The sequence below is a fragment of the Balaenoptera acutorostrata genome, chromosome 10 (assembly GCF_949987535.1).
Source record: "Balaenoptera acutorostrata chromosome 10, mBalAcu1.1, whole genome shotgun sequence".
NCBI classification, from domain to species: Eukaryota; Metazoa; Chordata; class Mammalia; order Artiodactyla; family Balaenopteridae; genus Balaenoptera; species Balaenoptera acutorostrata.
Genome location: NC_080073.1, coordinates 12,752,904 through 12,759,372, shown reverse-complemented (window position 1 = coordinate 12,759,372; position 6,469 = coordinate 12,752,904). Strand labels below are relative to the sequence as shown.

General features: G+C 35.8%; 1 non-coding gene across 1 annotated transcript; it reads left to right on the top strand.

Annotated features, from left to right (window-relative positions):
- Positions 1–723: 723 nt before the first annotated feature.
- Positions 724–806, top strand: LOC114239181 (small nucleolar RNA SNORA22). The gene has a single exon (XR_003624379.1). It is a non-coding gene; the product is annotated as a small nucleolar RNA SNORA22 (small nucleolar RNA).
- The last annotated feature ends 5,663 nt before the right edge of the window (positions 807–6,469 follow it).

The window sequence follows — 6,469 nt, the reverse complement described above, 5'->3', positions numbered from 1 at the left end:
GCCATCACAGGCTTCACTGTGCCCAGGAAAGCACACATACCTGGAAGAGTGGAATTCCCATTTGGTCAAGCCATGGTTAGTGGCTTTACAACTCAGTTCTTACATATTCTAAGAATTCTAACTCTGCTGGAAAGATGTGGATATTTTCTACTACTGTCTCTTTGTCTTTATAAAGTGAGAGAAAAATCAGACTGGGGAGGGTGGCAACAACAAGAACTGTGGTACGGAGCCTGGCAACCAAGGTGGGTGGGAAAGGACCTCCATATTTATCTGGACCTTAAATGGGTTTTCCCAAAAGCAGCGTTGGGTCCTAATAAAGCAGGGCTAAAATCTCAATGGCTTTCCTTGGTATTTACAATCTGCTTTGGGAGGAAGTGGCTGCGATTAGAACCACAGCCTAGAGGTAGGCTGGTCACCTGGTCTATCCAGGAATTAAAGCCTAGAGCTTGGGCTCCAAAATACCATTCGTATACAAGTCCTTTGAGAGACACATCTATTTCTGGAAACTGCTAGGTGAGTTTGGTAATTTAAAAATTCTTATTTTGCAGGTTATTAGAAAGCATGCAGAGTCTGGAGACAGAAGATCCTGCCTTAAGTCTTTTAACAACATTACTGTGTGACCCTAAGCAAGTCATTTAACTTTTCAGTTTCTTGATCTCTGAAGTGGGAATTAGTAATATCTATATCACACCACCATTATAAGGTTCAAATAAAACAAATAAGTTGCTAGAGCAATGTCTGTTCTTTTCCTCTGCATTGAAAGGACTATTTATCCTTTTAAATGTATTCAGAAAGTCAGCACATTAAAAAACAAAAACAAAAACAAAAACAAAAACAAAAAACAAATAAGTACAAGGGCTTTGCAAGAGGTAAACAAAAATATTACTTGCTAATGTTGTTATGCTTCACAGTTCCTTGAGCAAGGGTAAATTGAGTGTGTGCACTAATCTTGGTTAGCTGTCACAGTTGCAATTGTATATTCATGCCATTGTTGGATTAATGACTGCCTCCTGCCTCCTACCTCTGACATCCTGTAAATTCTCTGAGAGCTGGGACAGAGTTTCTTTTGATCACTTTTGAATCTCTTTTGTCTTCATGAGTTTTTGCCCATGTCATGCACTTACTGGGTACTCAAATATTTAAGAATGAGTTGAGAGAGGTAAGGAAACAGGGAGAGAGGACAATGGAATACAGAAAGAAAGGAAGGGAGAAAGGTGAGATTTTTAGAAAAGGGGACAGGGCAGTGTAAATGCTATTCCCTGAACTGTAGTCTAAGGCTACCTGTAGCCTAATGCTATACTTCCCAAGAGAAAGTTTAAAATAATAATAATGAAAATAATAGCTAATAATTATCGATCACATAATAACTATTATGTACCAGGTATTATTAATTTTCATAGTTAAATTTTAAAACAGTAGTATGAGGTGGTACTATTATTATCTCCATTTTACAGATGATGAAATTGAGGTTCAGCCTTGTTAAGTAACTTGCCCAAAATCACACAGTAAGTGGCAGAAATAGATGAAAGTCACACCCAGATAATCTAACTCAGAGCCATGCTATTCCATGCTAATTTTTATTTTAATTTTTAGTTCAAAAAGTATTAGGGGAAACCTGCCACGAAGATAAATGACTGAAAGCACAACTGTGTCACGGGAAGGTAAAAGGAGGCCTATGAACTCCCCCTACTAAAAACTGCATCTTACAAAAGGAAACAGGGAGAAGTAGAGTATAAGGTCTACAGATAGAAGATATTGTAATATGCTACCAGGCTGCTTTCATATAAGTTCTATAAATAAATTATTTTGCAAATATTTAATTAAAAAAACAGGTGATATTTAAAGACATGGCCAGGTAAAATGACAAATGGCGTACCATTTCATTTTCTCTCAGGCATGCAAGTTTTAGCTGAATAAACATAAAAGAAATCAATCTACATGGTGCAAATGTGGGGAAAAAAAACCCAAGATCTATGTCAGCAATAATAAAAGGCATCTGCTGTTCTATAACAGTCAGCTCATTGTAAATGGATACCCAGACCAGAGAGAGAAATGTATGATGGGAAAGCCAAGAACCTCTTCCAGTTAGTTCTAAGCTGTCAACTTCAATTAAGGGCATATCTCTGGAAAAACAGTTTGCAAAAAGATTGCAAGATAAACTGAATAGAGAAACCCTAATAATGATAAACTCTTTGCTTTTGTCCTTCTGTATGTGGTTAGCAGCAATTACAGATGTTAGCATGATTTTCAAATATTAATTATCCTTCAAAAATTCCAGGAAGCAATCTTTATGTTTGATGTCATAGACCATACCTGCATGGAAAATTGGCAGCACAAACTTCATAAGTAAAAGTTGACTGAGAGATATTTTGGGAAAAATCAGATCACTCCAAAATTAACCTCAGTTTCCTAATCTTAGTAATATAAGTTTAAGGCATTCAGCAAAACAAAGAATTGGAGATTATTAAAATATTGAAGATCATCTAGTCTAGAAGTAAAATGCTAGTGACCTGTGGGCCAGATTTGGTCCAGAGACAGATTTGCTTGACTTGCTTTTTTTTTTTTTGAATTAGTAGCTAACATTTAAAAACCAGAAACTCTTACAGTTGAAAAATCTGGATTTCTCTTGAAAATGTGAAAGATCTGCAACATTAGGTTTTTATTCCTGAATGGAAACAATCTGCTGGATTGAGAAGAGGTAATCCCTTCCAGACTGGGAAGCTTTCTAGATTATACCATCCCTACCAGCTCCCATTATCTTGCCCTCATTCTACTTCATTCATTTATACTGTCAGCCTGGTCTCCGTGGTCTAATCTTTTCATTTTACAAATCAAACCTAGAAAGTCTGTGTGATTGGATCAAGATCACAGAAATAGCTACCATGTTAGGACTGGCTCTAGGACCCTAGACTTCTGGAGTTTGAGCTGAGAGTGTTGACATCAGTTTCACCGGTTCTTTGGAATCTAACGAAGATCTATAAACACCCAGAACATTCAATCTGCTGTTCCCTATGGCTCTTACTACTTCTTACCTTATGTTAGAGTTATTTCTATATACTCAATTGGTCCTTTATTCATTTATTCAATTAGTAGTTATTGAACATTGACTGCATGCCAGACATTATACTAGATCCTATGGAAATAGCACTGGACACAGTTTTGCAATCTGGTGGAGGAGACAGACAAGCCTTAGCTCCTTGACTATCCTGCAAGCCTTCAAATGCAGTTTCCAATCTGATTCACTTTTGAGCTAATACCCAACATGACAGTAAAAACATGTAAGTGTCCACTAAAATATAGAATAAATAAAGGAATTTGTTCTTTGTTTTTCACAACAAACCTAAGAAGGAAGCATGGCAGAGATTATTTCCACTAGCCAACAACTAAATCATGACACTGAAATTAAGTGACTTGGCCATAGCTTCAAGGTGGCAGAGAGAGAGATTTGTCCATTCATCCCTAATTAAAACAAACATCTTTATCGAAAGAGGTTTTACCAGCAAGTAAGCATAGCAGTACTCTGTGAAAAACACTACTTCCTGTTAATATAGTTCACTTTTACTCTAGAATCACGTGGATTCTAGTTCTAGATCAATTGCTGATTAGCTGTGTGATTTTGGATAAATCACTTAGCTTACTGATTCTCAATTTCTTCATTTATAAAATATTAAGTTGGACAAGATGAAACCCAGTACTCTTCATTTGGGTAAAATTCTACAGTTTTTCAGATACAAAGAAAAAGCTTTCTCTGATTATTGAAGTAATGCTATGGATTTATTCATTTCTTCCTGGATTTATGCTCTTAATAATAATCTCTCTAGAGCTTATTGTGTGCTGGCAGCTTAAATAAACTATAGCTAATGTGGTTTCATAATTGGGTCATGACAAATTTTCACAGATACTCAATGCCAACTCATTTTTAACAGAATAATAATGGTTCCAATGGGTTGATCCCCACTTCACGGGAGCATCATTGGAATAAAAATATCAGTATCTCATTATGTTGTTTTAACTATCTTGATTACTTTCTGACTTACAATGAAGATGAAAATCCTAAACTACTAAGTTCTTTTTTAATCAGCTTAGTGTACATAAAGACCAGTTCCTTTCATCTTGCAGCTCTTCAGTGGTTGAAATGTTACCAGATTATTACAATGGCGTCTTTATTAAATTGCTCTAGAAGCACAAGAAACCAGGGTCCTATTTTACTTTAAAGCTACTTAATGTTAATATTTTATATGGAAATTAGAGAGTTATATAGGCTCTGGAACTCTTAGAATATTATATTTTATTATGCACAGTGAAATGTTTACAGATAGTAAACTAGCTGAAGGCCCTTTAGGTCTTCATTTTGGGAGACTTTTAACTTCCAGGCAATATCTTGAAACAAATCCCACACATACATATCCCATGCTAGTGTCTCACGTACAGTTTTTCTCTTGGTGCTTCATGGGAAGGGCCTATGTAATCCTTAGAGCAAAAGAGCTAATGAAATACGACTCTTCTCAAGCTTAAGGTCAAGTAGTAGATATCTAGGTAGGTACATGGGCAGCTTCTATGAAAGATACAGTTCAAGATCTCCCAAATTAAATACTCTTTAAATTAGGCCCAAGTTTTTAGTACTGCTAATTTGTTCATGGGAACTTTTCTAAAAAAAACTGTATTAAAATTTTTTTCAGTACCATTTTTCATCCATCACCAATCCTTCTGGTTGTCCTCTCATTCCAGAGTCTTAATTCGATCTCCCTAATAAATATCCAATTCCTTTGCCATACATGATATTACCTATGTTCCATGTTGAAAATTAGTCTCTCTACTTCCGTGAGGTTCTGCATTTTGAAACTGGACCAGAGGAATTGCACTCAAAACAAATGTGTCCCTCATTCATGAATTTTTCCAGTCCCACCACCACTGCCCTAGTTACAACTAGGTAACAACCATAATAGATTAATTGTATGGCAGTGTTATAACTCACCATTTTCCCTTAGCCCACACTCAACCAGAAACAAAGACTCAAATAACTAGCTGACAGAAATTAGAGACAGAAAAGTTTGCAGAATTTGCTTTTCTATAAAAATTGATAAAACTGGGCTAGAAACGGGGAGGTGAGATTAGAAATATAACTCAGATTGTAGGAGTAGAGAAACCAGTGTACTTGAAGCGAGAGTGAGGAAAAAAAGGTTCTACCTGGAGAAAGAAAATGGATTGGGAGCTGAGTGATGAACTCCACAGTCCAGCCTGCTGGCCACTGAATATCCAAAGTCTCCGTCTTCCCATGAATCCCAGGATCCTCACCCCTTGTTGTCCCCAAACAGAGGGTGGGGAATTAGTGGGAAACTGAACTCATGACCCACCACAATGGGAGAGGACAGAATCCATTAGATATGGCCCCTATAAAGGAGAATACTGGTAAGCACAGCAACATCATTTCATATGCTGTTTCCATAAATGGCCTTCCCCTTTCCCAACTTTGAGCTCTTGCTCATGTCTTCTCCACCGATCATAGCTTCCCTCCAATGACTAGGGTGATCACACATCCCAGTTTTCCCAGGAAAATCCCAGTTTATTCCTATTACATCAGTGTAATCAGTGCAATTATCTCTCTTATTGTCCAACTATGAACAATAAATTGTCACCTTACCAAGGTCCATTTTTAGCTTTAAGATTTTCCCCTTTCTTCAAGGTAGAGCATAATTATTACCTCTTACAAGGAGAACTCCCTAATTTCATAAGTTATAATCTCTCCCTTTTCTATGACTTCATAGCTATTTGAAGGGATATGATAATATTCTGCCTTTATAAAATAGTAATTTGTGAATCTATCCTTCCTCTGCTAGAATTGTAAAGGCCAGGACAACATTCCTTTTTTAGTGTTATCAATGGTGATTGGTACGTAGATAGCTAATATATATTTCTCAAATTGGTTTAAAGTTACATGTAATTTCAAATATCATAATCTTTGAACGTAAAAAAGGAGAGATAGATTTTCTGTAAAACTAGTATTAAATTATAAAATACGTAGCACAGTGTCAGTCTCACAGTAAGTTTCATAATTGGCAACCGTTTTAATGTCATTATAGTTATAAATTATTATTATAAATGATTATTTTATATTATGTACTGATGAATTAATTGGTTTTTCCTCTGCATCACCATCACACTTTGTCCATACATCTATTACAGTAATTTTCATGCATTATTTAGATATACATCACAGCTCAAGTACGAGACACACAGGACAAAGATAATATTTTGTAACTTTTTTAGCACAATGCCTGGTTTATAGTAGAGCTGAAATATATATATAATATTGAAATAGATTGTTGTTGCGTATGCAACAAATTCATTAATGTAATGTATGATTGTACATGGGCATTAGGTGATGGAAATCTTCTGAAACTAGATTGTGGTGATGGTTGTATAACTATGAATATACTACAGTTTATTGACTTGTACACTTAAAATGAAT